General features: G+C 37.6%; 1 protein-coding gene across 3 annotated transcripts in view; it reads left to right on the forward strand.

The window, feature by feature from the left end:
* grik4 (glutamate receptor, ionotropic, kainate 4) overlaps positions 1 to 27,459 on the forward strand; it is a 389,008-nt gene that overhangs the window by 88,751 nt on the left and 272,798 nt on the right. For all 3 annotated transcript variants that reach the window (XM_079885109.1, XM_079885112.1, XM_079885111.1), the window contains exon 2: positions 22,802 to 22,951. The gene's annotated coding sequence lies outside the window, so the exon portion shown is untranslated. The remainder of the gene's footprint in view (positions 1 to 22,801; positions 22,952 to 27,459) is intronic.

Raw genomic sequence — 27,459 nt, forward strand, 5'->3', positions numbered from 1 at the left:
AAGCGGCAATTAAAACTTCACAGAGATCTCAAACAGGCATTTAAAACACCAAATATTAAGAATGGGCATATCAAGCAAAATAAAATTCGATGATTGATCGAAAATTGTATCTCTCCCCCCACATGCTCACCGGCAACGCTCCAACAAAAATTTCTCTAAATTTCTCTGTAGGCTACTGTCTAATAGGCCTGTGTTGTAGCCCGCAGTAATTAAAAAACGATTTAGTTTCATATTCATGTTTAAATAAAATAATATATATTTTTTTAAATTTCATGTTGATTATATGAAAAGTGAATAGCATGAATAAGATAAGATGATCCCGAAAATATCGGAAGACAAATGGAGTGGGCAGACATGATTTTAACCACTTCATTAAGTTTGTTTTTGTAGAAAGTCTGTCTTTAAAGTGAATTTCGTTTTGTATTAATTGTATCTTAATTTTGATCAATGTTTCATCAACCAATTTCCTGTATTTAATAAATAAGAGGTAGGCTAAATAAGGCAATATAATCAGGACACGGAGTCGCCGGCGCGTGAACTGGAGCTGGTCTCTTGAACCGAAACTCAGCGTATAAGCTACTTGCCTCACAGACCTGAGACATATATATAGGCCTATATATATAAAAAGCATGAAATGTACACTTTTAAACAAAACAATTCAAAACGAAAGAAAACAGACTGCTCTCTGCTTATGTAATGAAATGTGCATTTCTCTCTGGCACGTTCACTACTGCGAAGATCGCGTCAGCATCGTCAACTTCATCTTTGACACAGAAAACACTTGTTTATTAATAAACAATTGAAATGTCTCCTTGATATATTTTACATACTAATAATCATTACTTTTCCCAGTTCTGACAGCTTAGGCGCGTTATTGGCAGCGCACCCGTTACATGAATAGGCCTATAATATTACCGCTATAATATTATTCTTTGGTGTTCAGTTTATACAGGTTTTCTAATTGTTATTTAATATATATATATATATATATATATAAAACTTGGCACGAAGTTCTGGAAAACTGTCAGTGAAGTCCCGATATGCAAATTTGACCAAAATTGTACTTTTTTTTTTTACATCGAATCTCGAAAAAAAAAAAATAGACCGACCTACCGACCTTTTTTTTTTTTTTTTTGCTGTTACGGCAAACCAAAATATTTTTAAGGATGGCCTAAGCCTTAGATTAAAAAAAAAGAGATTTTGACTGAAGAAAATGATAACAAGGTTAAGGAATGATAAAATGCATGCTTTGAAAAAAGTAAAATTAAGAAGTTGCACATGGTGATTTCTAAACTTTGTGTGTCACATTTGTACCTGTCCTGTCTCTTTTATTTCCTTTTTCTTATGGGGCTTTTAAGGGTGGGCTGCTTGAATATAAATGGAGGTATAGGACAAAATTGGCAATGGTTTCCTAATTTTTCAAAACTAACCAGGTTGATGTAGCTTTTTTTACACAAATAACAGCGCACAAATGGGACAAATAACAGCGCAGCGGTAGCTATTTTATTTTTGAAAAATATCAATGTTAATATTTTAGCTGTAGATGAGGTCATAAAAGGTAGACTTTTGTTAACTAAGATTGAGGTTGGAGGAATGGTATTTGTGTTCATGAATGTTTATGCCCCAAATAATGGGTCTGAGAGGATGGAATTTTTTATGAAAATGACAAGGTTAATTAAGACAATTGATAGTAATGTGTGTTTTGTTGTGGGAGGAGATTGGAATTGCACCACAGACTTTACAATTGATAGAAATGGTGAAGAGCCACATAGTCAATCAAGTATGATGTTGACAAAAGTATTGAATGAATTTGAATTACTAGATGTGTGGAGAATGATCAATAAAAGAGCTAGACAATATACCTGGCTTAAAGTGAATGATAATAGAGTCAGTGGTGCAAGATTAGATTTTATTTTGGTAAAGTATGGAATAATGCTGTAGATGTATAGAAGTAGAAGATGTGTAGAAGTGATGAATGCTTCAGTTTAGCCTATTTTGGTTTTTCAGACCATCACATGGTTATTTTATACATGGTATATAATGCTAAATTGCTACAAGACATTCATTTTTGGTGATTCATTTATTTTTTTTCTGGAAGAACTGGAAAACGAGGAAAGATTCATTTGAGAATCTCAATCAGTGGTGGGATGTGGGTAAAGTTAACATAGGCTAAGGATTTTGTGTCAGAATTATTCATCTCATATTGGATCAGTGGTGAAGGAAACTGTGAAAAGACTACAAAGAGACATTGAACTTTTTGAACAGGACATATTTAAAGGAGAACTCCGGTCAATTTTAACATTGAGCTCATTTTTTTGTAAATTTGGAGTGCTGTCAGTACAGAGAACAACGACAAAAATCGGTGTTGCCTACACCTTGTTATCCTCTTTTTAAAATGTGCACCCTGTTGACTTCAATGGGGCAAGTTTTAAACCTGCTTTTAGCCTCTTAACATCCTTGATGTGTCATTACAAGTGCCCAGCCATGTGAGTGATTCCTTCAGAGTGAACACGGGTGAATCTGACTGCAGTAGATGTGCAAGATATGAATAAAAGTTCAGCCAGCGCACATACCTGTATTTTCTTCCTGTTTTCGGTTGAAGTCCACAGTAATCGATTGTTGAGTTCACGCGCATAGGTTTAGTTACCTATGATCACGCGCGTGAACTCGACAATCGATGGACTTCGACCGAAAACAGGAAGAAAATACAGGTATGTGCGCTGGCTGAATTAACATCACTTTTATACATATCTTTCACATCTACTGCAGTCAGATTCACCCGTGTTCACTCTGAAGGAATCACTCACAATGGCTGGGCACTTGTAATGACACATCAAGGATGTTAAGAGGCTAAAAGCAGGTTTAAAACTTGCCCCATTTAAGTCAACAGGGTGCACATTTTAAAAAGAGGATAACAAGGTGTAGGCAACACCGATTTTTGTCGTTGTTCTCTGTACTAACAGCACTCCAAATTTACAAAAAAATGAGCTCAATGTTAAAATTGACTGGAGTTCTCCTTTAATAATAATGAACTTGTGCATGATGATGCTCTACAAAGGAAAAATAAAGAGCTTGGGACTTTTCTACAAGAACAAGTAAAGACAGCGCTAATAAGGGCACGATTTAGCTCTATTAAAGACATGGACACCCCTATAACATTTATTTTTTCAATCTTGAAAAGAAAAGTACAACACAGAAGCAAATGTATCATCTTTGTCGTCATGATGGTTCTATAACAACAGATCCTGTGGAAATAAGGAAGATGTCTGTGGATTTCTATTCACAATTATATGCTTCTGAAAACTGTAACTATGAAAGCGCTGAGGATCTACTTAGTGATCTACCAAAGATTGAGAGTGAACAGTGAAAGACTCTGGATGATAACATTACTTTTCAAGAGCTTACAGGCAATGCAGCAGTTGTCGACAGGTAGATCCCCTGAAATTGATGGATTGACTGCTGAATTATTTCAACATTTTTGGGGTGTTTTAGGAGAAGACTTGAATGTCTGAATGTTTCCAAAGTAAGATACTTCCCATAAGTTGTAGTCGGGTAGTACTTTCATTACTTCCAAAAAAAGGAGATCTGGGACTTCTAAAAAATTGGAGCCCAGTGTCATTGTGTGTTGATTACAAAATATTCTCAAAATGTTTGGCTAACAGATTAAAGTGTCATCTGGGTTTATTGGTACAGAAGGATCAGACATACTGCATTCCTGAAAGATCTATAATGGACAATATTTCCTTATTACGTGATGTTATTGAAATAAGTCAGTTAAATAATTATGAAATTGGTGTTCTTTCTCTAAATCAGGAGAAAGCATTTGATAGAGTTGACCATGGGTATCTCTATAATGTTTTACAGCATTTTGGCTTTGGTGACAAATTTATTTCATATATTCAGTTGCTGTATTCAAATGCATTTGTTCTTGTAAAAACTGGCAGTGGTTTAAGTGCACCAATACCTGTTTCTAGAGGAATTAGGCAAGGCTGTCCACTTTCAGGACAGTTATATAGCCTTGTCATTGAACCTCTTTTGTGCTGGTTAAGGAGAAATCTCAATGGAGTCTTAATTCCAAATGGAGACACAAGTTCAATGGTGTCCGTATCGGCTTATGCTTATGAGGTTACTGTTTTTATTAAAGGCCAGGATGATGTTACAGTTTTAACTAAGAACATTGAACAAAACGAGAAGGCATCCTCAGCTAGATTAAACTGGGGAAAAAGTTAGGGTTTCATTATTAGACAGTGGATGGGGAAAAGACTTCCGTAGCTTCCTGGTGGTTTGAAATGGGGTAGGGAAGGGCTGAAAGTTTTCGGTGTATATTTAGAGAATACTCAATTTCAGATGAAGAATTGGGAGGGAATGCTGGAGAAAGTGATTGTCTAAATGGAAATGGCTATTACCACAGTTGTCGTATAGAGGGCGAGTTTTTGTTATTAATAAGCTAACAGCCTCTACACTGTGGCCCAGGTTTATTGTCATGGAACCACCTGATGAACTTATCTGCCATATACAAAGAGCATTGGTGGACTTCTTCTGGAGTGGGCAGCACTGGATCCGGGCAGCAGCACTGTATTTACCTGTCCAGGATGGTGGCCAGGGGTTGGTGGATGTGAGGAGTCGTATCAGTGCCTTCAGGATACAAGCAGCACAGAGACTCCTCTATCATAAAGACTTGACTTGGGCCCAAACTGCTTGTGCTTTGCTACAGAGAGCAGGAGACTGGGATTGGATAAACATTTATTCCTCATAAAACTGGAGGAGGTGAGCTTGTCTGAGCTTACACCGTTTTACAATTCTATGTTGAAGGTCTTTAAAGTAGAGCGGGACATTGATCCTCAAGGACACTGGGTCACTGAAGAACCCTTGCTTTTTAATCCAATGATCCAGACAAGGATGTTATCTTCTGTGAGTATACAAACATGCTTAATTATAATAATTATTAATGTTATTAAGGCATAACATTGTAAAACTGGGGCACCTCTTGGACAATAATGGATGGAGATCAGCAGAGACCCTCAGAGAGGTGACAGGATTACGGTCACTAAGACTTACAGCAAAACTGATAAAAATGTATTTTTAATGTAATACCAAGCAGCTACAGAGAGATCATCGCAAAGGAAGGAAAAAGATGAGAAAGGATTCCCAAAGATAAAAAGTAAGGAAGTAAGTAAGGCCTTCCCGCAAGTAAGGAAGATATGGAAGGTGTGGACGCTTGTTCAATTTTGTCTTTTGAGGTTCCTCAGATAGAACTTTTTGAGTCTACATCAAAGAAGGCCATATATCACATCACAGTGAAGGCCGTACATCAAGAATCACTCAGGAGAGTAAAAACCTCTGGTTGGCCAGGGCTGTTGACATCAGATTTCCTTGTGACGGACAGATGGAGAGCACTGTATAAACCTCCAGTGGAGAAGCGAACAGCTGATCTACAATGGAGGATTATTCACAAGGCAATAGCTACAGACAGACATGTGGCACACTTGAATCCAGCAGTGGGTGGGGAATGTAGGTTTTGTGGAGAAGAGGAGGATTTGGAACATTTGTTTTTAAGATGTGAAAGACTACAAAGTATTTTTAAACTTCTTAAGGATTGTTTCAATGAATTTAAAGATTTTTCGGATAAAGTGTTCATTGGAGGGTTAAAGTATGGATTTTTGATGAGGAAGAAAGTGTGTTTATTAAGTTATCTGATTGGGACTGCAAAATTGGCAGTGTGGATGACTAGGAAGAACAAAGGCTTACAATTTGCATCTACGGATCATGAAGTTATGTTTAGGAGATTAGTGGCAGGAAGGCTTAAAGTGGAGTATTCATATTATAATATTGTAAATTATGTAAGGAGTTTTATTAAAATATGGTGCGTTAATGATGTTTTATGCACCATTTATGATGATGTGATGGTTCTTAATTTTTTAAGTTCATTTTTAAAATAATTTTAAAACTTTAATGATGATATCCTGACCAAACAAAATATGATAGAAAATTAGTAGGTTATATATGATTAATATAGGTTTCTGGGTAAGGGCTCCCTGATTCGCTTATTGGTTAAGTCCTCCCCTGGCAATGAGCTTAAAGGGATAGTTCACCCAAAAATGAAAATTCTGTGATCATTTACTCTCCCTCAAGTTGTTCCAAACCTGTATGACTTTCTTTCTTCTGCTGAACACAAAAGAAGATATTTTGAAGAAAATCGGTAACCAAATGTCTGATGGACCCCATTGACTTCCATAGTAGGAAAAAAAAATACTATGGAAGTCAATGGGGACCAGCAACTGTTTAATTACCAACCTTCTTTAAAATATCTTCTTTTGTGTTCAGCAGAAGAAAGAAAGTCATACAGGTTTGGAACAACTTGAGGGAGAGTAAATGATCACAGAATTTTCATTTTTGAGCGAACTATCCCTTTAAGAAATAAATCCAAGATGGTTGATGAGGTGTGAAAAAGGGTTGATTGAACTATCTTTTATAATTCAGTGTGAAATATATAGTGTAATTAAAATGGATTTTTACCTGATATTTGTGTGTTATGCATTTGTCTTGTGTTGTTCGCTTAGCAACATGCTAACAGCAAACTCTTTTTAACTCTGCACTGTTGGTTTAAGATGGTCTTTGTTGGTTTAAACTGTTCTTTCAGCCTGGCCAAGCTGTTTGTCAGCTGCTTTACACTCTAAGAAAAGTCTGTAAAAATAGGACCCAATATATTGTGTTATTATGAAGGAATTTTTGTATTCTTTAACCCATATTTTGAATTAGGCTACGCATTACATTTATTCTGTTTTAGTGTTAAATAAATTCTCCATAAAATTACCAGTACTTTTTTTGTTTTTCTACAGTTTTTTTTCCCCCTCCCGGTGTTGTTGGCCGACCAGCTTGGCTCCCAGGCTGACTACTGAAACCCTAAACCCAGCCAACAGAATAGCCTGACCAGTTTGGAAGACCAACTAAGAAGTGCAAACCAGCTTGGGCTGGTTTAAGATTTTTTTTCCAGCAACTAAGTGGGAAATTAGCTGCTGGTCAAGCATGGAGCATAATCTATATGGCGACCTTTTGAGTTGCGGCCTGTGTAAAGTGTTTGAATCATTTACTTGCACGTAAGGCAACTCGCTTTTGGAAGAGAACTTCGATGTTTGGGTGTGCAAATATGCAGAGAAATGCAGGTTGACTTAAGGATTTTTTGTGGCAGGACAGTCAGACCCTTTCTAGTGAATCTCCAAGGGGATGTTTTGAACTAATATTTGTTTTTCAGGCCAATGTCTAATTCAAACAGTCAATTGAGTAGGAGAAAAATTGATTACTTTCCAACAGTCCTTAATTGAGACTGTCAAATTAGTCCCAGGTTCTTGGATATTGAAGACAGTCAGCAGCACAATCTATTGCTTGCAGACAAGATGCTTATCTGAAAGACGCATATGTCCTGGATCACCTTGCTTTGGCTCTACATTATGCAGATACAATGGTAATCTAGGAGCATCATGACTGTGGGTGTCAGAACATGGAGGCTGGGATCTCGAGAAAGGAAAGAATGCTTTTATTCTCACAGAGTGAGAGAGTCCAAGGTCAAGGTGCTCTCGGATGCTATAGTTTCACACATACATCACAGGAAGATGACAAAACACCTGAGGATGAGTGAAGAGGAGTTAGAGAGCCAAAAAGAAATACAGCCTTTGAAATGAAGCAGCATTCAGTCGCCACTGTTGGGGATAACAGTCTTATGCAATCGAATGGTTTTACTTTAAAATGATTTTTGTTTATTTTAGACCATGATATCAGTTACTTTTACATTTTTTTCTTATTTTTCAAAATAGTGATACAATTTTTCATTTTTAAAATAGTAAAGCAATTGTTTATTTATCAGCAAATACAACTGAAAGACAACTTTTTTTCAGAATGTCTAACAATATTATGCTACATCTTTACATTTTATGGAAAAAGTAATGTTACAATATTGTTACTCAGATACCTTCCAAAAAAAATAAATATTTAGCAGCAGTTTTAACATAACTAACTTGTACTGCAACAATAAAACAATACTATAACGTTACTTTACATAAAAAATAAACATGTAATAAGTTGCTGTACTTTTAATAAATAATATAAAATCGTGCAGAAACAATTTTCACTCAGAAATGGCAAATAATACATTGAAATTGATATGTTTTGTAAAACATATTTCAATAATCTTAAACTTTTTCAGTGTATATTATTTATATTATAATATTATTTATATATTTTTAAAACTTATTTTAAAACAATATTGTAACACATTACTTTAAAAGGAAAGTTCCTACACTGCCAGCCACAATATATTATGTTTATCCCATAACTGGCAATATCTCCTGCTTCCATCTCTGCTGTCAAAACAGCACTAAATGAAAATGTTACACCGGTTTGTTCTGCTTCAGTTGACTGTAATTTCATTTTTATCTGTTATAGTCTTGAGTTAGCAATGTGCGTTGCACACTGTTCTAAGTTGAAATAGCTTTGGTGGCGACTGTCCTTGCAAGCTAATGCATGACCCTTTCACCCACCGCGCATCAATTTGCTTTTGACCTTGTCCAACACTTGCTCTTGAGGCTTCTGGCTGCATTATAATCAGTTACAGTCCTTTGGATACTATTATGCATTTGTTAATAAGGTTAGAATATATTTTGTGGCAAGGCTGTGTGTGATGTTACAGTGGAGTTGGCGTATCCAGTCTGTCCAATGAGATATCGGTCCTGTCCAGTTTCAGATTCTGATACATTTGCTTCCCTGGCTAGATGGAGCACAAGTTTACTTATGTAATGTACCGTTGCAAGCATCACACACACACTATTTCACACACAGAGGCACAGAGAGTAAATGATAGATATGTGGGTGCTTTATGAGCAAATGCAGCCCTGGGCTCGTAATGAGCTGCAGTATGAGTTTGAATGAGTTCACTGCACAGAGCGACATTAATGAAACAGTCTAATGACATCAGCTCGAGCAGGGAAAGATAAAGATGACATATTGTCCTATAATAATCAAAGTGAACTTCAGCATTAATGTCAGGCTTGAGTTTTCAGGTCTCATTCGGTTGTTGACGCAGTTTCAAGGTTGCAGCTGGTGTGTATTCAGAAAGGCGCAAATGAAAGAAGTTTTTTTTGCACTTGAAGACAGTCTTTGTTCTATCTTAGCAGGGTGCACCAACAACTTTCATCATGAAATTTGCTGGTATGGTACACTAAATAGTTTTAGCTTGTGATTTTCACCAGATTTTTTTGTTTTTGATGTACTTTGCTGCGCCATCTGAACGTTTGTCTTCACATATTTGCATTTGTTAATCTTCAGTTTGAACAGACACCAAATTAATCGTATGAGTCATCATGATTGCTTTTCATCAGTTTGGATGATTCATTAAAAAAAAGCACCATTACATACCACTTCAGATGAGTAAAATAGTATTTTTGGTAGAAGGAAAGCTAGTGGGACAAGTGGTACATGATTTGTAATTTCAAAAATTAAACTTTTATGTTTTAATCCTTTTTTTGTATGTTCTAATAAAATGACGGATTTTATATTGTTTCCCCACTTAATGTAGGCCTAAATAAAATGTCTTTTCAGATTTTTCAGGCAAAATAAATTCCACCTGATTATATGGATTTGAAATGCTTCCACTTATACAGTGAATGGTTAATACGTTAAGCACGTTGATATGCGAATTTCAACATCTGCATCTGTATAGAAGCTGTGATTTTTCTGTGGAGTTTTAGTGAGTCATTTAAATTTCCTTAATTATTGAAGCATCCACGCTTGGCAGTGCCTTGGTGACTATACACAACCCTCGCCAAGGCAGCTATATTTGGAAAGAGACCTAGAGTATGCGTGTGCAATTGTGAGCAGCACTTGTGAAAATGAGCTGTAAATGTAATGCTCAGGAGTACTGTGATAACTGCGATCAGCTCTCCTCGAGTCCTGAATGAGATCCATGGAGCCAATGCTGTTGCTTGCTGTTGAAGTATAAACAAGCTAAATTATGAGACACTAAGACCGAATCTATTTACATGAAGACGTGCTTGATGTGGTGAGCATAAACCGTGTCACAACATTGACAATCTGCTTAATTAACAAGGATTGACGTAAAACCATAATGGGATGTTTGCTACAGTCATAAGGCTTCTAATCACCACATTTAATCCTTCTGCTGGAGGTTGAAGATGTAAATGTCCACATTTCTACACCGCCTACACTGGTGCCCTTATGTTGCATTTTACATCGCTGTTGTCTTCTTGAACATGCTGCATTGTGACACCTACGTTTCTGAAATTACCCATGTGGTGAGCTTTGTCTTCCTGGAGCATATCTCAAAGTTCCCCAGGCTGGAATGTCAAAGTGATACAGACTTTAGTTAAAACCGTCAGCCTATCTGAAAGAAGACTGTATTGACACGGCACACAGCAACTCTCATAGTCTTAGAAAATGCGGATATCTTGTGACATTGTTATCGTAATTGATTTTGTTGATACCTGACATCTGATTGGTGACAACTATGGTGGTGGTGCTCAATTGGTTTTTGCTTCAGGACTAGATTCTTCCAAAGATGAATTTACCATGCCAGAATACTGTAGTTTAATTGGATGTATAGCCTTTGAAGTCAACATTTTCTCTAAGCCTATTTTTATTTTGCAGTCCTAACTTTGCATAACAAGATAGTTAATTGGACTTTACTATTTGCATTTAGCATTGTTTTGTTTTCCCTGCTATCCACGATCCTGTCGGAATAGATTTAGCAGTTGAACCATTGAATTAGTGAGTGTTACTTTGGGTGCTACGGCACTGCTGTTTTCCCACGTGGCCTTTCTCAGGGTTGTGCGCCTGTGGTTGGAGGTGGCTGATGCTGATGGCCCAGCTGCTGCCTGTGTCTGATTTAAGGCCCCGGCTTCAGGAAGTGGCTGCTCATGAGTCCAGGCACGTCACAGTCTCCAGACCAGAGGAAGTTCACTGCTATTCACCACTGATGCCTAAATGAGACTCTTCTGTCCTGCGATGGCTCTGGCACACACACCTCACTCTCTCTCTTTCACAATGTCAGATAACAGCACTTCCTTTTCTGAGACACTTCATTCTTATCATTTCCTGCTCCAGCTCTGTGATGAATCACTGTTTTTTTTTTTTTTTTCTGGTTAGAGGCCCAGCAAACTAATTCTTCCTCTCTGGCTCCATACACTTTGGCCCTTCATTTTGTTTCTCTTGTTTAGGATTAAATTTCTTTTGCGTTTTAATGAAAATGTGCTCTCCAAGAGTGACACAATTAATGCATAAATCGGTCCAAGATCTGTATAATTTATCCTCAAATTTGATTAAGCTGTTAGGAAAAGTGCAGGTGGGGAATGATACCTATCTATCTATCTATCTATCTATCTATCTATCTATCTATCTATCTATCTATCTATCTATCTATCTATCTATCTATCTATCTATCTATCTATCTATCTATCTATCTATCTATCTATCTATAATATGTCTGACTAATTTATTTCATCACACTATTCTATCTATCTGTCTGTCTGTCTGTCTGAAAGCAAGATGACATGACCGTGTCTCTGAGGCGCAAGTAGTTTATTATATACAAGGGCTTCTCATACTCTTCTTAATGATAATTAGCTCCAGTTTATCAGGAAGTGACGATTTTGTTCTCTTCGAATCACTGAATGAAAACTGCTTTATTCGCAAATGTTTTGTCGATATTCCAATTTTGCGTATAAGTTAAATTTGTAACTTTGGATGGAAACATAGCTACTGATTCATATATTGCATTGAAATTTTTTTTTTTTTTTTTTTTGCAGGATCGTTAAGATAACAGGTAAAGTTGTCAAATAATTTGAACTAAATACAGTGTTTCTTGTCCAAATACATATTTTTTGGTTAAGTGGCCATGTAAAAAGTGGGATAATTTTCATGTATGGGTTTATTTTGCAATAATGACCAATTGACTGTACATTATCCCCTACATATATTAGAAATGTCAGAAGTACTTTAACCAAATGTTATTTTATGTAGAAACTTGACAAAATGATCTCTATTCTTAATAAAGCACCAGGCAGCACTTCAAGAAATTCAGTTTTAGCTGCGGTCGAGAAAGGTCAAAATAAATGAGAAACGTTGTGAAAAGATACTATATCACAATCGCATACATTCCTACAGGATGAGATTTAACAGAGGTCCCCTGAGTTAGCTGAACATTAGTTCTCCCATATATTTTTTTTTTGAATGCTTTTTTGTGAATTCAATGCAGTCTTACCTACAAGACAGTAGTAGTCCCATCCAAATGGGTCTATAGACAGAATAGGAATATAATTCTATTGTTTTCCACTGACTGAGACATTTTACTTCACAATTCAATATGTCATGACAAGTTGCAAATGTCAGGTAAAGTGCTGTTCCAAATACTCCCTGCATGCAGCAAAATTACGTGTGTACGCCCAGAAGTGCTGAGCTATTGCTTTTCGAAATTGATCTGTGCTAACTGGCCAGCCTCTCCATCTCTGCCTGTCTCTGTTACTCTCTTCTCTGTTCCATTCAATCCAATAGTTCATCAGATGGTCCCGGCGCTGTGTCCGCGCATTACCAGCATGACATCACTATTTCCGATCCTCGTGGGATGTTTGAGTTGATGACTGTGTTTGTGCCTTGTAGCATTCGCTTCTCTTTGTGTCAGGTAACACATTCAGTCACATCCACCTGGGGAGGACGACAGGCTTTAAGACGGCCCGTGAATTCCAATGGCTTTATCGGTCCCCTGCAGCTGGCTTTGGCTTTTTCCACCGTATGGTCTCCTCCCACAGCACATTGCATATGCCTCTTCAATTGGGGCCATGGCTCAGGCTGATAGTGAACTGTATTCCTTCCTAACTGGAGGGCTCCCTGCACCCGTCGTCAATCTGGCAGTGCGCAGCAGATTGGCTGGTGGTCTCACTGCAGCTCAGGATTCATTCCACTGGCTTATATTGTGTCATTCTATGAATTAACAATGAAGATTGATGACACCGCCACACAACAGTGACAATCAGTCCAGGCTTTGAATGTGACTCGGATTTCATATATTGTGCATATGTGGAGCGTGTGCATGTGAGGTAATCGTGTGTGTAGGATAAATACTGTGTAGAAAAAATCTCTGTATGTCTGTGTACACATACAGGTCCTAAAATTAACACTTTGCCAAGTGCTAAATGCAAGTAAAAATTTGGGGGGTATATGAAACGGTGCTACTCGGCAGGTGGCTGGTAAAAGACATTTGGGACAGTTGACGGGCCAGCACTGCATCGTCACAAAAGTTTAAACCTTGACAATTTAAATATTCAAGCGCAAGAAGATACAAAAGGGAGCTCATTCTGTTACTCGTTTTGTGTGCGCAAACATCCGTAGCGTGCCCCCAGAAAGTCCCATCTCAGACAGCATGCAAATACTAAACTGAGCTCTTTTTTCACATCTTCTTCCACTTGAGCGGACAAATTCTCATAAAATTCTGTCAAAAAATAGCGCTTATCCTAGTAAACAGTCGGTTATGTCTTAAGTAAACGTAAACATTTCAGAAAGTAAATGCATGTGTACAGTATCAGTATATTGGATCCATGCATTGGGTCTTAAAGTGACAGCAGCCTATCATTCTTCGTGCTGTCTGTTTTTGATGTTAATCAAACAACAAAAATCACTCACTGCTCTTGACTGAATAAATTTTGTAACTTTAATAGTTTAATTGTTTAACTTTAATTAATAAGGATGTTTAATTTATACAGTGAAGACTATGCAGTGTTAATGTTACATTTGATTAGGCTACCTTATTAAATTTCTGTCAATTTCTGGAAACTACTGTCAGGCCTACCTGAAAAACCCGAAAAGCACTGATTATTTCATTTGTATCTTTGCTATATTATATTTAGTTGTGCTTTTTCTTGTAATTTGATTGTGTTCTTATTTTATTACTGTCTGTTTACTTGTCTTTAATAATGTTTATATTATTAATGTTTTAAATTGATATTATTTTGGCTAGTAGTTTTAGCTGTGGTATCGTAATTGGAATAGAGAATTTTCACTGGTGTCAAAAATTTTGTTGTAATTACTGCCTGTTTTTGCAAAAACCGGTAAAACATATTTATGGCCGCTACATTTTCTTAAGTCACTGTGTTCAGCGAGTGAAAATATATCTATGCTAAACTTATACTTGCCATCTAACACACACACTGGCGAGTAAAATCTAAGAATTTATTAGCCAATTAATAAATTGGTTATTTTTAATCAATTTTACAACTGTAGAACATGCTGCAAAGTAATTTTATTTTATCCTCCCTTTTCTGTGGAAGTGTGTATGTGTTTGAAGAAAATCCTTAATTGCCTGGTTAAAGTGAGATATCTGTACTGTTTCTGACAACTGTGAGGCAAAATCAAAACATGCCCGCCGTGAGGCGAAAACGTGAATGAAGCGGCAGAGCAGAGGTGTCTGTCTAGCCCTCTTCACATTTAGTCCCGCTATAAATGTGTGAATGAACACCTGTGTCTGCTGGGAAACTCATTAGAAGGTGGAGTGTCTCTGGGATTACAGATGTAGCAATTATTTTTGACTGCATTCATTAGTATTACTCCTAGGCACATTAAACAAAGACACAATTATAATTTAGCATTATAATACATTTTTATGTTACTACTCTATCTGCAAAGGCTCTTGTTTTTTTTTATTGTATTTTTTTTTATTGTGATATTTACCAGTAACTTTTGAAGTGTTTCTTGGTGGTTTTCAGAAGACTTTCGAAAGTGATAAAGAAGTAAAATCTAGAAACTGAGTTATCATTCATATTCATACACATCCGAGTGTGTGTGTGTGTGTGTGTGTGTGTGTGTAAAAAAGTATTTTATGCTTACCAAGGTTGCATTTATTTGATATTATTATTATTATTTAAAATAACTGTTTTCTACTTTAATATTTCTTAAAATGTGATTTATTTCTATTTCTACTCCAGTCCTCAGTGTCACATGATCCTTCAGAAATCATTATAATATGCTGATTTGGAGCTTATGAATAGAATTCTGTGATGGATCAAAAGAACAGCATTTATTTGAAATAGAAATCTTGTCACATTATAAGTGTCTTTACTGTCACTTTTGATCAATTTAATAATGTTGCTGTCTTATGCAGTCAATGTTAAAATTAACATAATAATTTGTTTGGTTTCTTTTGTATGATAAACAATTTTAGTACTGTTTAGTTGCCTCTTGATGTTCAATGTAAAACTTTCCTAAAGCAGAACCAGTTGTGAACCGCTGTGTTAAAACGTGTTTTACAGTCGCTTGAGTAAGTACGTTCCCTTAATTACCCCAGCAGAACGCATATGTCAAATAAAGTTGCATTGAATTTTGTCTAATCAGAAATCACTGATTTCATTGAGACAATGCTAATGCATTCTGCATGTTTGATAAGGAACAGGCAAATGTGATCCGTTAGATTAAATTTAATCTGCTCTAAATCCTCTTCAAGTGGAACAACAGCATGAATACCAATGTATTATTCAACACGACAACAGCCAGGATTTTTCCCCATTACAGCTATTAACTTAATTGCCTTCATAAGAGTTTGCTTGTGAAGCCTAATGAACATATCTGTAAATTAAAAATGTTTGATTGGGGAAACAAAATGTTTACTAGTCAGACAGTGGATGACATGTTCTTCAGTAGATAATATGGCTCCCCGGTCCCGCCCCCAAGATATTTCAGGAGTGTTTCTGAATCCCTTCAATCAGACCACACATCTCCAGAACCTGCCACGGAGAATGAGAGCTGATTTCATCTCCAAACCTCAGACACTTTCCTTTCAAAGCACCATTTATGCCTGTCAAAGCATATTTATAAAGCTTTCCTTCATTTAACAGAACTGCTTGGCATCAAAAAAGCCAATTGAAATGGAAGCCATTTGATTTATGAAATGAAGTCTCTCCATCTACTAATCTGACTAAATGGACTAGCAAAATAAACATCCCAACTTATTCACTGTGGAGCCACTGAATAAATTCTTGATGGTCCCACGCAGCCAGAAGATTCTCCCCACGGCGGCGTGGACATGAATTTTCCTCCTCCTTGAATATCACAGCTTCATTACTTCTATAGTGTTGTATTATAAGGTCTGCTTTCCTCATCATCCCACACTGCTGTCTCCTCTCCAGCCCCTCAGCCATTGGCATAACTTTTTTATCTTTTGTGAGTGCAGGGACAATCGGGATGCTTCATTGCCTCTGATGTGTTTCCACTGGTGGTTCGAGGTATAGAGGAAGTGAAATCGCGACAAAGAGAGAGAGATAGAGAGTCAGTCCCCAGTGCACTTGTCTACATTGCTGAGTGGGAAGGTGGCACTGCGGGAGCAGTCAAACGGTGTCACTGTCTCACTCCTGCCTGGGGAAAAAGGACATGCTTTATGCCTTCAATCTCCTTAAACTGTTTTCATGTGAGAGAATTTTCATTTGATGTATCAGATTGTGTGCGTGGTCTCCCCGAAACTTCTAAATGGATCTGCACCTCTGATCTTTTTGCAGTTACGTATAGACAAATTAATACTTTTTTTTTTTTTGGGCAGGGAAAGAACTTTGAAAATTGTGTTTTTGGGAGGACAATTAGGATTCTCCTTGGAGACCTGACAAAATGTCAAAGATTAAAGAGAGTACCTCAGGACATGGTGGTTTGTAAATGAAATTAGAGCTTTTTTAAATTTTAATGAAATTTTATGGTTCAGTGTGGAGTAATGCTAACAAAAAAAGTGCCACAGCATTATCTTGAAGGGCCATCTACCAAATATCATAGTACATAAATATGGTAATTAGTAACATATAGAATGTATATCAAAGCATGTTTAAATAATCTGGTAAAACAAGCTAGTTTTTGATGGATTGTTGAAGCGTAACATTTGTCAAACTTGTTTTTACTTCAAAAGTTAGCATAACTCACACTCTTTGTGTTGGTGTTGTTTGCCATACTGGTTAACAAGCCTGGTAATAATAGTAATAGTAGTGGTAATATCTGTCTGCATGTTTATTTTATATTATACAGTGAAGAAAATAAGTATTTGAACACCCTGCTATTTTGCAAGTTCTCCCACTTGGAAATCATGGAGGGGACTGAAATTGTCATCGTAGGTACATGTCCACTGTGAGAGACATAATCTAAAAAAAAAAAAAAATCCAGAAATCACAATATATGATTTTTTAACTGTTTAATTGTATGATACAGCTGCAAATAAGTATTTGAACACCTGTCTATCAGCTAGAATTCTGACCCTCAAAGACCTGATAGTCTGCCTTTAAAATGTCCACCTCCACTCCATTTATTATCCTAAATTAGATGCACCTGTTTGAGGTCGTTAGCTGCATAAAGACACCTGTCCACCCCATACAATCAGTAAGAATCCAACTACTAACGTGGCCAAGACCAAAGAGCTGTCCAAAGACACTAGAGACAAAATTGTACACCTCCACAAGGCTGGAAAGGGCTACGGGGAAATTGCCAAGCAGCTTGGTGAAAAAAGGTCCACTGTTGGAGCAATCATTAGAAAATGGAAGAAGCTAAACATGACTGTCAATCTCCCTCGGACTGGGGCTCCATGCAAGATCTCACCTGGGGTCTCAATGATCCTAAGAAAGGTGAGAAATCAGCCCAGAACTACACGGGAGGAGCTGGTCAGTGACCTGAAAAGAGCTGGGACCACCGTTTCCAAGGTTACTGTTGGTAATACACTAAGATGTGTCATGGTTTGAAATCATGCATGGCACGGAAGGTTCCCCTGCTTAAACCAGCACATGTCAAGGCCCGTCTTAAGTTTGCCAATGACCATTTGGATGATCCAGAGGAGTCATGGGAGAAAGTCATGTGGTCAGATGAGACCAAAATAGAACTTTTTGGTCATAATTCCACTAAATGTGTTTGGAGGAAGAAGAATGATGAGTACCATCCCAAGAACACCATCCCTACTGTGAAGCATGGGGGTGGTAGCATCATGCTTTGGGAGTGTTTTTCTGCACATGGGACAGGGCGACTGCACTGTATTAAAGAGAGGATGACCGGGGCCATGTATTGCGAGATTTTGGGGAACAACCTCCTTCCCTCAGTTAGAGCATTGAAGATGGGTCGAGGCTGGGTCTTCCAACATGACAATGACCCGAAGCACACAGCCAGGATAACCAAGGAGTGGCTCTGTAAGAAGCATATCAAGGTTCTGGCGTGGCCTAGCCAGTCTCCAGACCTAAACCCAATAGAGAATCTTTGGAGGGAGCTCAAACTCTGTGTTTCTCAGCGACAGCCCAGAAACCTGACTGATCTAGAGAAGATCTGTGTGGAGGAGTGGGCCAAAATCCCTCCTGCAGTGTGTGCAAACCTGGTGAAAAACTACAGGAAACGTTTGACCTCTGTAATTGCAAACAAAGGCTACTGTACCAAATATCAACATTGATTTTCTCAGGTGTTCAAATACTTATTTGCAGCTGTATCATACAAATAAATAGTTAAACAATCATACATTGAGATTTCTGGATTTTTTTTTTTAGATTATGTCTCTCACAGTGGACATGCACCTACGATGACAATTTCAGACCCCTCCATGATTTCTAAGTGGGAGAACTTGCAAAATAGCAGGGTGTTCAAATACTTATTTTCCTCACTGTATATTCATTTTCTTATTAATTAAAGTTATATAAAATATAATATTAAAATATTAATTTATATATTAATATTTAATTTTTTAGTAACATTTTTTGAACATTTTAAGCCTTGTTCAGACTGTCAGTCCAAATCTGATTTTTGTGCATATCCGATTGGAAGCAGTGTAAACAGCAAAAAAAATCACATGAAATGCATAAAAATTCACATGAAAAATCACATGAAATCACATGAAATTGAAAAGTAAACAATTGACTTTACTTTCTCACGCAAGATGTACACGTCAAACGTTGTTATAGGAAACATGCTGAAGAATGTTGCTGCAGAAACAAGGTTGTGTTATTGCAAGTGCAAAACGAACAGAAATGTACAATAGCCTATAAATGGATACATATTTTGAGACCAGTGGAGATGACAGCATGGAATAAAGCCTACATATTGTCATGTTGTATATTAGACAAATATTAATGCAAACTCCTCCATGTTGCTGTTTTTGGTGTATGACTTCCAACGCAATGTCATTGCCATTAAAACCAGTGCAGATAGTCCAGAAAATGAAAGAGAAATGTAAGCTTGGCTCTCTAGTTAGTCTAGTTACTTTTAACATCTCACAGGTGGGAGCTGTCGGGAATTCTCTGGTGGTTGTGATGCTTGTGTTAAATGATTGGATCATCATAAGGAAGAGTTTTAATCCTCATCTGAGAAAGGGCAACATTAACATGCAGTGAGGTTACATTAATGTTCATCTTGTAAATGACATTTACTTTCTCATTTAACTTAAAATGATCTGGCAATATTGTGCAGAGGCATGTTTAGAATGCTAAGGAGCATCAGATGTCTCTGTTGAGGACAAGTAACAAATCCATTTAGATCCACACATGATTCACAAATAAGATGAGACTTTGACGTGTACTTCTTTTAAGGCAGTGAGATTTAAGGTCGCGTGTTGCCCCTCACAACACAAAGTTGAATGGCAGACAGATAAATATGCACAAAAACATTAGAGCAAGAAAATGTCATGCTGAGGCAGTGGAGAGAGAAAAAGATTAGGCAAGGACAATTTGAAAGCAAAAGCTACATATAAATAGTAAGGAAATGAAATAATAAATTGTACTATTACTCAGCCTTGCTTATATGCCAGAGTCTCTCCGGATGCTAAATTTAAAGTGCTTTTTCTTCAACATTGATTGTGGAAGGTCATTTCAAGTTACAGAATACATGTATTTGTGGTTATGTAATAACTCCATGTAAGTGAAAAGGTTTAACAGACGTGTGAAGTATTTGCATTGCTTGATTGCGAAACATGCCAGATCCTTTTCATGGAGGGAATCCAATTTGGTTGTGCCAAGTATTTCAAGAGATAGTCGTGTCAGCATTTACTCATGTTGTTCCAAACCAGTATGCTGTATTTTTTTTCTGTGCAACAAAAAAGGATAAATTGTGGAATCTTTCTTTTCAAATTCCAAATAGAACAACAACAACAAAAAACCTTGGAGAGTTGCACTATTTTTATGATACTTATGATAATTTATTTATTATACAATATATCAGAATTTTTTTAAATTATTATTATTATTCTTTTTTTTTTTACAAATAATATATTTATATAACTCATGTATTTTTTTTTTTATGTGGGTTGTATGGTATATTTATGGTGCTTTTTTGGAGCCTAAAGGACCGAGTAAACTTAATTTTCGCAGTTGAGCGCTCAAGCCTTTCAAAGTATACTCCTTTGGCTTGGGGGGTTCGGGGGCATGCCCCCCGTAAGAAAATTTTGTGCATTTTAATGTTAAATTCATCAATCTGGTGCACTTTGAGAGTTCAAAATTAAAAGCTCCAACCCATATTCAGTGTACAAATTGAACAAAGAAAAATTCAAACCTCTTTCAGTTACAGTGTCTGTCTAAATTACACTACTACATAATAATATTTTGTAAAACAAATGCACTGAAAAATAAAGGAAACTTTCATAATTAGTTTTGTACAAATTTCTATACTTAAAAGAGATAAGCACATGATCTTTTATTTTGACGGAAACTGCATCAAGCTTTTATTTTGGCGGCTTTTATATTACATGGTTTACAAACGCGTCTCATAAAATTTCTAGTAAATTGCGGTAATGGTCAACTATGCAGATGTGGAAATAATGCGTAACTGGGTAATGGGTTCCTACAATAGACTGTAAAAAAAATATGGACGACGCCCCTTCGCTCTCTTCCATTGGTGAGAACTGAAGCCGCCAGTGTCCCGATATGGCGCTGACATCTTGGGGCTTGAGTTTGCGCAGTAGCGATTTCGGGACCAGACCTGCGCAGTAGTGAGCAGGAAGTAAAGCCGCGAAATCAAGGCCCCGCCCTCACTCTTGGTGTAAAATAATTAATTATAGAAATTTAGATATTACATTTAAAGCTCCAATCTCCTCAGTCCTCCGAAGATCCCAAAAAAAAGTCTGTTGGTGCTTCAGTGACTACTTCGCTCCGAGAACCTGTCAATCACAGCTGTCAATCATGACGTCACACCACCGTTTTTATAGCATCAAATAACTAACTAAAAACAAACTTATTTTAAAAACAAACACTTGAATTTACATCAGCGTGATAAATAATACAGTAAATGACAGAAACCACCTTCGTAAAAAAAGATATTTGAAGTGTAATTAAATTGTTTAGTTGGTCTCAAGTCCTATACTAGGACCAGTCACCGGGGGGCGATCGAGACATTTTGACTTCACTTTTCAGGGCTTGTGCGGCACGCTTGGTTCCTACACTCATGAAGTAGTTCTGCTTACCGCGGACTCTATACTTTATCATCTCTCTCCTGATCCTCCTCACTATCATCATCAGCCACTGAATCTGATGAAGGTCAGAAAACATATTTTGACTATCTATCTATTTTTCATGCTATTTCTCTGCACATTACTTGCGTTTCTTCTCCATCTCTCAGACTATTTTGACAGAAACACACTGACACTGCAAGCTCACTCAGAGCCCAAAGGGGGAGATGTTTAAAGATGTGATTGGGCCAGCCCAGTGTCAATCAAGAAAAGAACCAATGGGCCGCTGATCTACATGTTTCATGGGCCGGTCTGTCAGAAAAAAAAAAAACCTAACGCTGATTTTTTTGGACCAATGCATTACACCGGCACTAACCCAGCGCCGCCAATTAAGCAAAACAAAACGAATGGGCCGCCGATGTACGAGTTTTATGGGTCGTTAAGACAAAAAAAAAGTATGAGATGTATTGGCCCAAAAAGCACGTCGGCCCACCGGGAATCTCCCTGTAGTCACGATGGCCAGTACATGCCTGTGCACAATACTAAGTAAATTCATTTCGTTTGACACCTTAATGGCTGAGATGAGAAGACTTACCTCTATACTGGGCTTTCTTTTTATCTTCTTCCTTTCTCCGTTTTCGTCCCTGTGCACCAGAGGGTTTAGACCGCTTCATTTTCGATTAACGCGCCAGCAGCTGAGCACTTGCCTACCGTAACGTAACACAACTCCCCCCCCCCCCCCCCCCCCCCCATTAGGAAATGATCGACAATAATCATCAATTCAATCTAATAATCAGGTTGACAAATAATTAAATGTGTGGCTGAGGAGGCGCCTTAGGATGATCATGTTTAATAAACATGTTTTATTTCGCTTGTCGTTCTAATTCTATGATTAATGGGAAGTAGACCTAAGGGTGACACTAGAGGGCGCCTGCTTCCCCAACACATTTGTTGCCCTAGGTAATCGCCTAGTTCGCCTATAGCAATCGCCGGCCCTGTGTGTTCGGTGGACTGGATCTAGTGGACTTTGTTTTCAAGCACTCAAGTTACTCGCACATGCGCTGTTGTACGCACACCGTTCACACAGACCCAAAAATGTACTCAAACAGTGTTTGCAGACGTCCTCGGACCACTCTGATGACGAAAATGTAGTCACAATGACAGTGCACGGATCGTCGCGGAATGCGAATGGCAGAATTATACTTTGGGCTTAACAGTCCCTGCTTAATTGCTGTTATATGACGAGAGCTTTATAAGATTCATATTGACATTTTCCTTTTTTGTTGAACTTTCCCTTGTGATGCACACCAAGAGGTGGAGATACTTCATATGCATTGGCATATATACCTGATTCCCTGTCTCTTCCAACAGGTCCGTCCCCCAGAGTTTAGTGGGTTAAGGTGGTGAGTGTACTGGACTCTGTGATGTGGAGTGCTGCTCTGGATCTGAGTGCCCACTACTAGACCATCAACTTCCTGCGCCTCAAGATGGATTAGAGCTTCACGCCTCCGGAGATCAAAGGTATGAGATATATAGTAATGAGCTTCAGCACCGTTCCCTCCAATCAGACCTGCTGTAGTGTGGAAGCCCTGTTCGTGTTTGTCTTGAATGCACCGTGGATGGCTATTACTGTCCTTTGAATATTTATGAATGTGCCGGAGAGGTGAAGGAGTGTTTGATGTGCTTAATTGTACTACAGACATTACATTTTTCTAGGCTCAGAAACAATGATGGACTGCAAACAACGCTTGTCCGCTTCAGCACTTAGCTTTTTGTTTGGAAACCTGCCATGTTGTGCACACAGAGCCATATGAGCTGGCCAGAATTATTGTGATTATAAATGTTGCACAGATTTATTGCTTGAGGTGAAAGAAAAAAAGAGAGGAGAACAAAGCCGCCTTGTGTCACAAAGTTCTCCAGTAACCATGGCAGCTAGTTTTTTTGACATGCATATAGCTGTCAGATCGTTTATTTGTGTCTCTTATTTTCAGTTATTTTTCATATGTGTACCTAATACATACTTAATTCACCATTAAAATGCAGAACCCTTACAAGATAAATCAAAAAATATATTTTTTAAATGAATTTCAGTGGCTTGAAAATGAGGTTTAGGAGATTGTTGGTGTTGTACAAAAGGGGGTTATTGGACAAGTCAGCGATTTATTGGAAAAAGGAAGCTCACAGAGGGAATATGAGAGAAGGGCCTGGATCATTCCGTGGCCTCGCGTACGTCCCGCTGTGTTCAGTAAAAAGAGAGAACTTCAGAGAGCTCGCATGTGCCATGTTCACACTTACAGTGATTGTATCTGAGTGGCTGTGTTTTTGGTCGCACAACTGATCTTTCTCTCTGGTAAAAAAAAGTATACAGTAGAGTATATTGGTTATTGTTTGATTTTTTTTTTTTTATTATTATTCTGTATGGGTTGATATTGAATATTTAATTTAATTTAATTCATTTTTACATTTAGATTACCTTGCATCATCTTGGGTTCACTTAAAGTTTTTTTTAAAGGGATAGCTCAACCAATAATTTAAATTCCGTCATCATATACTCACCCTCAGGTTGTTCTAAAGCTGTATAGCTTTCTGTCTTCTGTGGAACATAAAACAGATGAAGAATGTTGGTGTCACTGGTGGTTGCAGGAAGGCAGATGAAGATGAAGAATAAAGTTCCAATACGAAGTTTTCTGAGAACAATACAAATAGCAGACAGGCAACACACACTAAATGCAACGGTGACCGGACAAACACTGAGTGAACAAGAGGAACTTAAATACACATTATGACTAACTAAAATCCGAACAGCTGTGATGAGAGAGTTAGTGTCCATAGTAACAAATGAGTGGTGGAAAAATCAAACAAAGTAACACATGTGACTAGAGAATACAAACTAAAAGTCCATGAAAACTAAACAAACTGAACATAACTGTGACAGTTGGTAACCAAACAGCTTTGGTTGACATTGACTCATTGACTCATTTCTTATAATACCTTCTTGGTAACACTTTACAGTAAGGTTTCATTAGTTAACATTAGTTAACTACATTAGTTAACATGAACTAACAATGAAAATTACCTAACATTAACAAAAATTAACTAAAATATATGGGTATTTAGCTAATACATTAACTAACATTAACAAATGAGACCTTGTAAAGTATTACTATCTTTTATGTTCCACACTCAGAAGACAAAAAGTCCTACAGGTACGTGTTTGGACACGAGGGTGAGTAAATATTGACAGAATTATAATTTTGGGCTGAACTATCCCTTTAAGAATGTTATAGGTAACATTGGACTATATGCATTTTCATGTTTTACTCCCATCCGTAGTCATCACATAACTGCTCATTTGCATAAAGTTATACGTTTCTTATCTTTGTTACAGTGCTGGACATGCCCACATCACCATCACATCACTTATTTTGCTGAAAACTGGCAATACTTATTGAAACTTAATGATTTGCTGACATACTTAGAGCTCCTATAGTGATGTGATGCACGGTTTCACTACTGCCTGGAATGGACTGCTATACTGTAGCTACTGCGGTCTGCTCTTTGTGTAAATGTCGTTATTGGATATAACTTTCGAAAATGCATCGTTAGCTAGTAATGGCAAGTCCTCATAAAGTAGTGCCAAGGCAAAACATAATTGGCTTCTCACTTGAGAAAGACTGCAAGACTGGAAAATAATTGCTGCCTTGTGGCTTCCAATGCAACTAACTGTTTCTTTGTCTGCTTAAATGGTTACTTCAATTTGTTAATTTTTTTTCACAAGTCATGTAATAAACTATATATGTTATATGAACCAACTACAAAACAATTGTTCTCAGCTTTTGAAGCATATGGGCCTGTTTACACCCGGTAATATTGGCGTCTCAAATGTATCTCGTGTTGTGAAGGGATTTTTAGGGGAAGGTCTCTGATTTATTTAATTTTTTTTTATAAAGCTGCTTGTATCTGTCTAAATTTTCCGGCCCAAAACAGGACTGATCAGCATTTACGATACATCCTGTATGGAATGTGGCAATATGTGTTTTTGACTAACTCTGAAATGAATGTTTTTTTAGTGAGTGAGTCGATCTAGGGCCGGATGATATATTCACGTGAATATTCACAATACATTCACAATGAGTTTGCTGTTGATATAAAATGAAGCAATATTCTGAGTATCATGATGACTGTGATATAATGTGCTTTTCAGTTGGTGTCTGTAAATAATAATAATCACTATTAATGTTAAATATAATTCATCTTTGTGTTCATTTAGTGAAAGCTGTCTTGATTACTAATGATTTTGATTTAATAAAATACGGTAGAGGGATTAAATATCAAGATATTAAATGTACATTACCAATCAAGATTGGGATGAGTTTTTTTTTTTAAAGAAGTCTCTTATTTCTGTTCAAGAAACATTTCAGGATTCTTTAATGAATAGATTGTCCAAAAGACCTAGCCTGGGTTTCTCCATGCTGCCTTTATTCACACTGCTAGGCAGCCTGGACACCATGGACCAGATTTTCCCCTCAAAAAGGGAACCAATCACAGAACGGGGAGGGAGCAGCAAGACGATGACGACGTCAATGCGACACACCGAAGCAGTTTGTTTATATCTATGGATCCAACATGGCATCAGACGCGAAGTTACCTTTCGATGCAGCCTTAGATAGTGTTCTAAGTAGTTTAGAACGCAAGTTTATTTCGTCTTCTTCCTCGTCGAATTTCTGTCGCTCTACATACGTCATCTGGTATAATTGAAACGAATGGCTATGAGCTATGTACAGGCGCATTTGATAGACATTCGTAGCGCCCAATAAACGGCTCTGGGCATTCGTAAACCACGCCTCAAATACGAGAAAATGAACATGTGGTTCCCAGACCACGTCTCAATGAGAAAGAGGTCTGACGTTAGCCAGGCTACAAAAGACCAGCATTTATTTGAAATTGAAATCTTTTGTAACATTATAAATGACTTTATTGCCACTTTTGATCAATTTCATGCATCTTTGCTGAATAAAAGTTTCAATTTACTTACCACAAACTTTTGAATATTGTCAAAGAAATATTGTTGTAAAACATTGAATATTGCTTCTGTATCACTCAGCCCTATTATGATCACAAACTGTTTTTGACCCTTTTACATCTTTATTAGTGCTGTCCTCGTGTGATCCGATTGTCCTTGGAAAACAAATGCTATTGTAAATAGGTTCTATGCCATTAATGAATCAGAAACGGTGAATTTCTTTTTTCTTTTTTTCTTTTTGAGCAGTCGTGTCTTTGTGCTGATCTCCTTCTCTCTAGGTTGTCCGCACTGGGCTGATTCTGTTTCGCTCTGTTTTCATGCGGCTCCTGCGCTGATGCAATAAACATATTTGTGCGTCTGTATTCATGACCGTTGTCTCCCTCGCAGCCACAGTTTCCCTTCGTCTTCACTTCCAGTCTGCACACCTGAAAGCTTCAGATAAGCCTCACTGATGCTTGTCTGCTCAGGAGCAGATTACTTTGTAAACTGCTGGCACAGTGGAGAGGAAACAAGGGAAGGGAGGGAGGACTCGGCTGACCTAAGCAGGGTAAATGACTGCTGGGCTCTGGTAAAGGGTGGTGGTGTCTGTGAGCGCTGGGCATGTTTGCGATGCCCTATGTGTCCCGACAGTGACTGAGTTCACTGACTCTTCTTGAATGCTGTAAAATCAGCTCTTTTACTGCTGCCATCACACCTTTCCACAGCTGTTGGCTCTTTATGCCCCAAAGGGGTGAGCTTTGTTGTTAAAGGCGAGAGGGAAAAAAAGCTCCACAATCTAGTGAGCTTCCATGATATTTGCCTACTGCCAAAATATTGCACCTAAACTTAACTAAACTTGGAGTTTAAATAAACTTTGTTTCTAAGTTAACAGCACATGCATCCTAAATATGTCCCGAATATATTTTTCCCTTACCAGCACTCTCTATTCAGAGAGTCCACCACTCTCTGTTCTGCGATAGAATACACAACGCTGTCTTACAAATGGGCTAAAATGACGTGTCTTAGG

This window comes from Squalius cephalus (assembly GCF_949319135.1).
Source record: "Squalius cephalus genome assembly, chromosome: 11".
NCBI classification, from domain to species: Eukaryota; Metazoa; Chordata; class Actinopteri; order Cypriniformes; family Leuciscidae; genus Squalius; species Squalius cephalus.